Genomic DNA, 11326 nt, shown 5'->3' on the forward strand with positions numbered 1-11326 from the left:
CCAGAGGAAGGAAAGTAGGCACTCAGGGAATTTTTACCCTGAATTCATAGGTGGCAAGTGCCTTTAAGTGCCTATGGTGTTCAAGAGTAGTTCCGTGGAGCGTAAACCTGGGACCTGTGTGCCTAAATCTGGAGATTAGATACCTAAGGCTCTGATCCACAAAGGTACTTACTGCTTAAAATTTTTTTGGCTCTACGGCCGAATGGAACTTGAGATATGCTTTGATCAATGGGACAAAATCTGCTGTCACTTATGCTGGTCGCAATCGAGACTAATCTCCTTAGAGAATCTACCATCACTGTGATCATCTAATCAACTCCCACAAACTATTCTACGCTACTGGAAGTTAGAGATCACCAAAGACCAGGGAATGACAGGTCCTTTTTCAAAACCTGTGTACATCTTAGAATGTGTTAAATGTCTAGGAACTCTGAACTGATCTTGAGGGTCAATATCAACTGAGTGTAATGTACACCCTGAATTAGTGCAGACAATGCCTGTGCGAGTCTGTAGCCTATACATATTTTAAAATTTTGTTCTACTACAATTCAATACAAATATGGGAGAAGGTGCTGCTGGCAACTTGTTTTTTGTTCAGCATAAGTGCTGTATCTCAGTAATCTTAAAGCTTCTCAGCATGAAGATATTGTTACATCAGAACTACTGTAGGTTTAACATCATTCTCAATTTGCAGGTAAATGGATATAGTAAGCTGCAGGCTTAAAACGAGAGGACTGTGCAACTATAAATTACAACCCAGCTGTATTCTCTTTCTTGGATTTGTAGCTGTACCTAAGGATTCTCACCTATAAGAAAATGGCAGATACCTAAAGAAATCTGGCTGCATGGAAAAGGACCTGGACAATGCCGAAGATTGCACGTTATATATTTATTCATGGCCATTACATTTTCTCCCAAAAGTGATGCACTACCCATTCGGGGTGATCACTTATGGTGAGTAAACAAACATGATCAACACACAAGCCCTGGGAAGAGCAAAGTCTTACTATTTGAGTGTGAACACCACGCAATTCCAATTCAATGTAGAAGTAGTTTGGTCTTTATATAAGTGGATGATCCCAGCATGCAATGAGCTCAGGGCGGTTGGAAAAAAGGAATAAATCCTGCCATGATGCATGGTGGACAGGGACATAGGGTCCCTCTTGAACAGAGCCTTGGACTTATGACCTCATGACCCTCCCACACACACATACCTCCCTTGTCACCAAAGTATCTCTAGGGCTGGTCTCTCTAAAAGAAGTGATTATGAATTACATCTTAAGCCACATCTCCAGCAGGCGTAAATAAATGTAGCCCTGTTAGCAGTCAATGGAGCCATGTTTTACACCAGCTGACGATCTGGACTCCTTTCCTTTTAATGTGTTGTGATTGGCTGGTTGCACTGGGAAGGAATTGGTCTCATTTATAGTGCAAAACAAAGGCATCCTGTGCTAAGAGTCACAATGTGAATGCAAGGCGAATGTCGGCCAAGGTTCAAAGGAAATAAGTTGTCCCCCTTCTAACAATCATCTGTGCAAGAGAAATGAGTTAAGGGAGCCACCCATTTAGCTTTCGCAAGCTCCTCTCACACTCTTTCTCCTTGCTGGCTTCCTTCCTCTCCTCTTAGGAGAATCAGCCATGGGAAGCTGTCAGCAATTTTCTGGAAGAGACGTTGAGCAGCCAAATTACTGACTGTGGGGCCTGTGGTTGCCTAGGACAAGGCTCTCTAACTTCTATCTTACCAGGCACTGTGCAGAATTCATCTACCCCATCCCACTTATGGAAAGTTTCAGTTACATAATCAAAATCAATGTAGAAGACCAAGCTCCGCATTCAAGAGCATATCTAGCAGGACTTGATGTAGAACTTCCAACTCTAAGGGAACAGCGTGCTGGACTGCAACTGCATAGTGTGTGGGTGGCCATCCAGATATATGCACAGTATACTCCACTGCCGTTAACAATGTGGGACCCCCAACCTAGCCTCTCCAAAGGACTAGTCTGATTAAAAATTGAAAACTTCAAGGTTGATTGGTTAGTTGTTTTCTTTGTTTTTAAAAGCACGGAAGTTTTATGCAAATATGGAGAAAAACACATCCATATTTGGTAAAACATGCTTGTATGAAGTTGCATGTACACCACCACCCCTTTGTAATATCATTCCAGACTGTTCGCAGCAAATAAATGGTATCGGGGTACACTGTTATACTCATTCACTTCCTTGCAAAGATCAGGAATAACAAGAGTGGAATACTGACCATCTGAATAAAGTAGGTCCTTTCTAGCTCCTGCAGTTAGGGGTATGAGTTAAAAATCTGCTCCATTCATCTGTATAGAAGATTCCTTTTGGATGTCTTTGATCCACCAGGGCAGCTGGCCAAGGCAATAATAATCCATTGTGATCAGTATCTAGGTCTTAGCAAGAGAAATTTCCAGGTGTTCTCCCAAACCATTTTACTTATGACAGGAAAAGCACTGCCATAAGCTGGAAAATTGTTCATGGTAACTAAAATGCATTAACTCAATGCAGCTATCTTCTGTTTGATATTCGACCCTTCCTATGTCTGGATTGTTTTTAAATGGAACTAGTGCTAACTTCATCTTTAGTTTTGAAAGAGGGCTCCATTCCTGAAGCCTCTATACAAGCAAACACCCACTGGATCACAGGAACAGAGTACGTTGGTTCCTACAGCACACATCTATGGTGAACTGTTAACCTCTGTCTGTTTTTTACTAAAGAAGAAAAGGAAGTGGCACACAGAAATCAGCTGACCTCATCTGCACTTGGCGCCAAAGTTGTAGAAATTTACAGAGAATGTACAAATTGTATGATTGTGGAGAGGCACTTTTTTGACGTTAAACTCTTCAAAGCGGAGACTATGTCTTCTACTCTTAGAAAAGTGCCCAGGACAGGTGCTCCTGCAGTATAAATTAGAATAATTAGCAGCTGTTAATTTTGCATAAAGCAGACTGAAATCAAGCACACTGTGCTGGTTGCAGCACATCAAGCAATATAAAGTGCATAAAACCACATTTATTCTTTGTGAGCTAGTGAAAGGAGAGCAATGAGAGTTGAACTAGTAAACAAAAGAAGAAGATTTGTCTGTCCAATTGGATTTCTTTAGAAAAGGGGCTGGGTTTTGAGATGCTGGAGCGTATACGCATATAGTAGATTTTTCAAGCTCTACAGCATCATATCTTTTTGGCATGATGGTGGGAACCAAGAAGTTGCATGGAGAAGCAGAGTTATGCTGCCAACTCACCTTGAGAACTAGACTAAGTAGTTCTCATTAAACTCAAGTATCAGTTGACAGCCTATAAAGGAAGAGATGAACTTGAGACAACGTACACAGGAAGAAGCTCAGACTAAATTTTAGTTTAAAAAAAGGAAAATACAGACAAACAAAAGGAAGTTGAGAATGGTGAGTTTTGGACACTAACCTAACCATTAACTGGCTGACTATAGTAAGAAATGTCCCCTATGCCCAGGTTCTTCCATAATTGTCCACTCTGATGGATCTTGCACCTTCTGAAGCACCTGGTACTGACCACTGTCACACAGGATATTACCCTAGATGAACCACTAGAACAAAGGGGAAGTTACAGAATCACCACCAGAATGATTCCCAATTTAGAGTTAATGAAGACAAAGTCTATGACTTAAAACGGGAAATATCACCTGACCTAGAGTAAATCACAAGTTTAAAATAATACAACAAAATTAAGGAAATATTCTGTAAATGAGAATCTGGTAAATGAGTGAAATCTGCTCTGCATGTGCTTGAACTGGAGTATCACCTTTGTCTTTCTGTTCTTGTGGACCTGATTTGCCAGAAACTGGGAATGGGTGACAGGGATGGATCATTTGATTATCTGTTCTGTTCATTCCCTCTGAAGCATCTGGCATTGGTGACTGTCAGAAGACAGGATACTGGGCTACATGGACCATTGGTCTGACCCAGTATGGCCGTTCTTATGTTCTTAGGTATTCCCCATCATCTTTCTTTTAAGGATTCAAGATCCATTGATTTATGTGGGAGTTTTCCCCAAGTGGAGGGGTGTGAAATATTTGTAGCGAAATGTGTTTTTCTCTAAACTGTCTTTGAGTCCATAAGACAAACAATTCTATTAAACCTAAGAATGTTTAATGCTGAAATTCTGCAGAATTGTTTACCAAGGGGTGTGGCAGCCCCAGTATAGGGGCCCAGGCCCACCCAACTCCACTAGGCCCTGACCCAGGGCCCTAACAGTAGTGTAGCAACTTGCCCCTGACTCAGGGGGGATCCTACCGAAACACGCCTAGGTTCCCTGGGTGGGAGGTACCACTCCATCACCCTCCATGGGTCACTTCCTACCAATGTCTGCACTGGGGTCCCCAGTGTGACTGCAGATTCTCCATAGTCAGCTGGGCTGGTCACCTCCAATGTCTCCTCCAGTCACCAGGATTCAAGCAGGCCCGGGGAGTCTCTGATTCCCACTGAAGTCAGGGGCTGTGGCTGGCTCTCTGCAGGAACTTCCCAGACAGGGTCCATCCCTGCAGCCTGAAGCTCAAAATGAGCTGGGCTTCCTCCCTTTATACTGCTAGAGCATTTGGAGCATGCCCAGTCCTGCTGGGAAGGCGGGACTTCCACTGTCTGGGCTAGTCCAAGGTAAGCAGATTCTGTCACAGTGACCAAAAACGTTGCATGAAATCTTCACATCCTTTCCCCAAGTTCTGAGCTGGGCTGCTTGGTTGAGGTTTGTCCCATAATTCATGAGATTTTAGTTCCAGCATTGCCAATTCTCGCAATTTTATTGCAAGCCTCACAATATTTTAGTTGATTTTTTCATGATTCCAGCAGCTTGGGCTTTAAGAGATTGCATGAGAATCTCAACATCATGTAACAAAATAACATTCACAACAGACTCAGGTTCAGATGAAGCAGTGTTTATTCTGAGAACACAACAAAGCACTTAATGGGTAAGGAGCCAAGCAGCTGATGCATTGAGCAGATGCTGACTGGCACTCAATGAGTTCTTAAATAGCTGGTATGGGCAGCCTCCGGTGAGCAACAACCAATTGGGGGTAAGCAATACTAATTCAATTACAAGCCCTGCACAGGCTGCATGAGTTCTTATGCTCAACTTCCCCCCCACCATTTTTTTTCTGTCTAGCCCTTGTAGTTGTGAGAAACACTTGTAAAACTGATGCAACTCTAGCCTAAAGGCTCAGAAACCAGAAGCCAAATTAAAAAATATTGTTTTAAAAATATTTTTCATTTTTTAAAAAACCGGTATGGTAACTTTTGGGGGAGTTCAGCTCACGGTTTTGAATGCTTGGGTTTGACAATGCCATCATTCCCAGGCTGTGCTGACCTCACGTGCTGTGGCGTGTTGAAAGGAGCCATGTGGACTGTTCCTCTCAAAGGGAGTGGCTGTATATTACGTTCTTTCTCTGAGCCACTCGGGGGAGAAAGACTGTCTGAGGCAGCAACAAGGAGATGCACTGTGCTTTTCTCTGTTGCAGTGCAGGGAGAGGCAGGGTGGCTTTCACAACCCCTGACAGCCACCTAGGGCTTAAGGAGCATTGTGGGAGGAGAAGAATTCATCCACTAACGGTGCCAGGGAAACAGCCCGCTGATCCTTACCTGTATGAAGACAATGTCAGGTAAGGGTGTTTGGGGAGAACAGAGAAGTTGGAAATACCTTACACAGGTTCTGCTTGTGTGGAGAGGAACTGTGTAGGAAAGGAAGACTGTGACGCCTGGTGGGGTCCACCACAGGCTTCGGCGGTTTGGCTCAGCATTCAAACTTTACACCTATTGAGGTTCCCTATTGCTAGGTTTAATATTGACATGGTGAAGCTGGGGGTTGAATGTTTGCTTCGTTCCTCTTGTAGCCATAGTGTAGATGTCGCAAGAGTCTGTGATGCTTGGGCACGCCGTGGGAAGCAGGCTAGCTTGTCATCTGCCACAATGGCCCAGTCACCACTGTGCTCTCAAACTTGCTCAGCTTATCCTGGCTGCTCAAAGCTCCAGTTTAAAGCCACGCCTCTTTGACTGGTTCCACCTGAGCCTGTTTGTGTCCCCATGGCCTGTAGTGAGAAGATGGGGAAGTGGCGTTCACAGCAGCAGAATCAGTAACAAGGCCAGGGGAAGAATTTTAATGATGCAGCAGGAAGTTATCAGATGTCCTGCAGCTGGCCTGTCCATCTGCCTTATTCAGTACCAGCTTCTGGTTATCCAGTGCCATGCCATGCTGAGTGACAGCCACCCCAAAGAGATGGAAAACCACTCTCTGATTTCTATCTCAGATGGAAGACCAAGTGCTTTCCTGTTGTCACTGCTAAGCCTCAGCATCTTTCTTTGCCACTCTGGCAAGACAAGAGAGTGGGAGCATTTGTGGATATAGGACCTAGTAAGAATGTCTGTATGACTTATGGAGGAAGGATCAAAGTGGCAGACATAACATCCCTGACTACTTATGTCCTCACCTGATTCTGTGACTCTGATTGTCCTTCCCTGTCTTCTCTCCACAAGTTACCATCAACAACAGTGTCTGTTGTGGCAGTCCCCATGAAATGTCCGTGACTGAAAAGTCCAAACTGGGATTGTAGTTTCCAGGAGTTACTACAGGGGAAAAATGTGGGTCTTCAAAACTTCATGAAATTTGGAGGATGCAGAAACCACACCAAGGAGATTGGATTGGCAGGATGAGGGGAGAAGCTGTGTTTAAAAAAAAAAAAAAAAGTCACCCTCCCTGAGCCCACTGGTTAGAGCAGATGCACAGAGGAGGGAGAGTTCTCCTGGCACCTGTCAAGGAGGAAGAATTGCTATGAAGAAGCTCTGCTTTTCCAAGCCAGGGAGAGGCAGGGAGGTTTACTTCTGCTTTTAGCAGATCAAGGGAAGTTTTGCTCTCACTAAGCTCCAATTTACGCTTGCCTATGCCTGCAAGACTGGGTTAAAAGGACTTTCCCGTCTCCTAAACGGTCTTAACAACCCACATGAATGAAAGGTACAACATGTACAATCAACAATACAGTTGCTGGCAAAGTGGCATATGGGAAGTGTTTGTGTCTGCGTATTTGTGAAGCTAGTTGTCTCACCTGCAGGCACGTTTCTCTGGCACTGGAGTTTGTGTCTTTTTTGTTTTGTTTTGTTTTTTGTTTTACTTTGAAGTTTGTGTGTTCAGTGGCATTGCCACTACCTTAGGAAAAAACAGCACTGATGCCAAAAAGGAGAGGCTTGTGGAACATTACTTGAAGTCAGGTATAGGCAGATCTTGGGAGGTGACTATTAGTTTTGGTGTGTCTGCTGCAGCGCTTTCCCTCTTTCTGAGATTGTGGGATTTTGGAAGTGGTGACTGAGCTGGGATTCCACTTTGCTTTTATAGAGAGGGAGAAAGAGATTCTCGGGCGAACCAGATGGATCACTTGGGGATATATCTAGACTGCATCTGACAGTGAGCCTCCCAGCCTGGGCCCACCAATTTGGGCTGGAAGGGCTCTCACTCACATGCAAAAACCAGCTGTGCTGGCAGTGCTTTGACATTGCATGATAAAAATAGTCGTGTTTCACCTTGGGGTGGAGCTCAGGCTCTCAAGTCTGAGGGTGGGGGTGAGGGGAGGGTGGAGTTGAGCTTGAGAGCTTGAACTCCTGCCAATACCTATGCAGCTATTTTTAACATGCCAGCACGAGCCCTGCCAATACCAGTCCACCAAGCCAGGCTATAAGGCTCAGTCCTAGATGCAGTGTAGACACCCTTGGTCTCACAGATACTGAAGGTTCTGCTGAATCTAGTGGGAAAACATTAAACATGGCCACCCAGTGAAAGTGGAGGAGGAAGCATAAACTATTGTAACTTATTACCAAAATAAGAATAATCTAAACCCTTGGGAGGGCTGGAAAGTAAGCTCTGAGTGAAACCTGCGGGGGTATGGGCGTGCCGGGCCATTTTTAGACGGTGTCAATGGCCTAGAGACAACTTGGAAAACTTTTTTTGTTCACTACATTTGATTTTCCCGTACAAGTAGGAAGATTGTTTTTGGCTTTCCGGGCTGCGGGAGGCTGGCAGTGATGCTGCAGGTGCGATGAAAGTCTTGTGCTTTCCAAACAAGGCTACGTGCTGACTGCTGTGCCCTTTGGAGATAGGGATCAGGTTTCACTTCAATGGAAGTGAGTGCAGAAGTGTTTGTGCATCCGAGCCGATGTTCTACAAGGTCTAACCAAGAAACCACTCCAAAGAGAAATTGATGACATCTGAGGGTTGATGACACTGTGCCCATTTGCAGTTGAAGGGAAATTGGCCCAGAATTGTACAGTCGTAGGGTAGACCTGGTAGTGCATTAGCCAGAGAGTTACCTCGGGTGGAGATAAACAGCTGAGAGGTTCTTGGATGTGAAAAGTCAGCTGTGAGGTAATAGGCCTCTCGAAAGTCTAGCTTTAGCCTTGCTGAGATGCTACCACGTTGTACTCTCGCTGGGAAGGTTTAGAGGCTGCACAACGATGGCAAGGAACACAACGGTCAAACCGTGGAAAGCCAGAGGATTTGTGGGTCCAGCCATGGCCAGAGTCATGTGACTCTCAAGGAAATTAGAAAAGCTGGCCACGCTGATCTAATATTCTTTGTTGCTTCTGTAGTCCGAGCTATAGACTCACCGAGAGAGAGCAGCATGTGACCCTGCGGCCAATGATGTGTGTGGGTTATAGCAAGGATCATGAGAGATTCCTCTGCCTACAGTGTCGTGGGAGAGGGTTACAGACACTCCTAGTACCTACACTCAGAGCTGCTTTGTCCTTTACCCTCCATTTGTCATTAGTCTGCCCCCTATCTCCTTCCTACCTTCCTTCCTCCCCCAGCCCTTTCAGGGAGCCTGGAAACTGTTGGGATAACTGGGCCTACAAATTTACTCCAATTCTGAGAGGTTTCTTAACTTTGAAATGTGAGTGAAAGTTCATAAAATGTCTCAATAACCTACAACAAGAATTGTTGATGGGAAAACATAGGCACTGACTCCATGGGTGCTCTGGGGCTTGAAACTTGATGGAAAAAAATAGTGGGTACTCAGCACCCACTGGCAGCCCTGCTGATCAATTTCTCCCCCTCCCCACCAGTGCCTCCCACCCGCTGCGATCAGCTGTTCAGCGGCATTCAGGAAGCACTGGTGGGGGGGAGGTCTGGGACCAGGAAGAGGTGGGAGAGGGGCAGGGGTAGAGTGGGGACAGGCTCTGAGGTGGAGCGGGGGTCGAGCACCCCTGGGGAACTGGGGAAGTCAGCACCTCTGTGGGAAAAGGTACAAAAGAGAAACAGAGTGATTGAATTAATCCAAGCCTGTCTAATAAGAAGTGGCTCAGCCAGCCCAGACTATATTTAGCAACACTTCTGGGAGCCTGTGACCTAAGAAACAGATAAAAGCAATGCCCTAAATAGCCCCGTGCTGGTACAAGTTTGCCAGGTTTCGGCATGGCTAATAAGACTGTGTACCATGTGTGTGTTTTTTCCAGCAATGAAGTTGCAAATGAGAGAGTTGCATTTTCTCCCTTTGCTGCTCTTTACTCTCTGTGCGTGTGATCGTCTTGTTTTGTCTTTTAGGAAACATGACAGGACTTTAATCAACAACAGCTCCAGCTCATTTCACCTAACTTGTTCTCTTTTCCCCTCAAAAGGACAGTTCTTACCAAGAGCGTCAAATCAGGGGGTTCCTTCTTAAAAACTCTCTCCATCTTAAGGGTAAGGGAACAAGGGAGATCATAAAAATGAAACACTTATTTAATACGTTACAGTTCAAATGCTTTAACGCTTTCCCTCTCTTTTTCTGTACCTTTTAATAAAAGTTTAAAAGATGTTTAATGGTGGGATTGCCATGGTACTCACCAGGCGGAAGTCTCTGTATACCAACCCCCAAGCCTATGTAATGTTGGGCAGTGTAAGGTCAGGTTAGCACCTTTTGACTCTTTGGGACCATTTCTTCCATTTACATTAGTACAACAGAACCCTGGGGACTCTCTAGGCTTCCTGCCACGGCTCAGCTCAGCCTTGACTCCCAGGGCTTCTAGGCTCCTGGCCTGTAGAGAGTCCTCTGAGCCACAGCTGAGTTGAAGTCTCAGAGCTTGGGATCCCAGGGTCAATTTCCCTTTGCTTTTTTTTTTTTTCAATAAAATGTTTTGATGATTTCTAAATGATTTTTTTAATTTCCTTCTGCAGGAAATGTTGAGAATTTTACTTTTTTGTTGCGTATCTGAACAAAATTGATTCAGACTTTCTGCATTTCTTGCAGAATGAAAATTGTGACTTTCAACCAGCTCTCACCATGAGAGAGAATTGCTGCTATGGCATTGCACCAATTGTTACCTGAAGCTGGCCTTTGTCCAAGACATTATGTTCATTTATTTAGATAGCGCTATAGTTTGTAATCTTCTTTTGAGTATGAACAATGGCAGCACAACCTACTGGTGTTTCTTAATTGATAGTACAGTATTTGTGGTTTTAGTATATTTCTCTATTTTTCTTGAGTAATGTATTATCTAAAGCTGGCCAAAATTTCTCAGCAGATTTATAAATGAAAAAGTGCCATTTTTATTTTATTGTAGGGAATCAAATTTTTGCTTCTTTCAAAATATGTCTTTATTTTGATGAAAGGCTGATTTGGAGTTTTTTGTTTTTTTTTTGGAACAAAACCAGGAAATTCAACCAAAAATGTATGGGGAGGGAGGAAAGAGAATTTCAATTTCTTCCAAAATATTTTGGTGGAAAATGCTCACCATATTCCAACTAGATCTAGTGTGACCTAAAACAATGTCTTCCCCACTGATGTAATGTTACACGAATAGAGGTTGTGTTTTGGTTGGAGACGCTTAATTTGGTGCTTAGAGAATAGCCACAGGACATTTTGGGCTCCAGGTATCTGAATACAGATTCTCAGCCCATTGGTGACGCCTGATGTATAGCTAGTTTAATCAGCTGTCTGGGGATTTCTTTGAATTCCTCTTCCCATTTCTCCTACCACACTGAGCCCTGGTAAACGGAGCTGTGATGGCAGCAGCTTTGTGAAAAGTGATCTCTAGTTGTTGGAATGACTCCTTGGGGCTGTGAGCAGCAAGTGCACCTTAGACAAGTTCTGAGTCTGCTCTACGGTGTGCACGAAGCTGAACTATCCCCAGCTCAACTCTAGGCTAAACCACTTTTATCCCCTATCACTCTTTTACCAACTTCTATGCCAAGTATGGCTCAGAGAGATCAGAGAATCCAGCCCTTGATCTTTCCTTTCCACCATGACAGCCAACTTGTCACAACAGACCAGACTGTCACAATTACATACAGTGGCTATCGTGGCCATTTAGCTCTTTTTG

This window comes from Chelonoidis abingdonii, chromosome 17 (genome assembly GCF_003597395.2).
Source record: "Chelonoidis abingdonii isolate Lonesome George chromosome 17, CheloAbing_2.0, whole genome shotgun sequence".
Classification (NCBI taxonomy): Eukaryota; Metazoa; Chordata; order Testudines; family Testudinidae; genus Chelonoidis; species Chelonoidis abingdonii.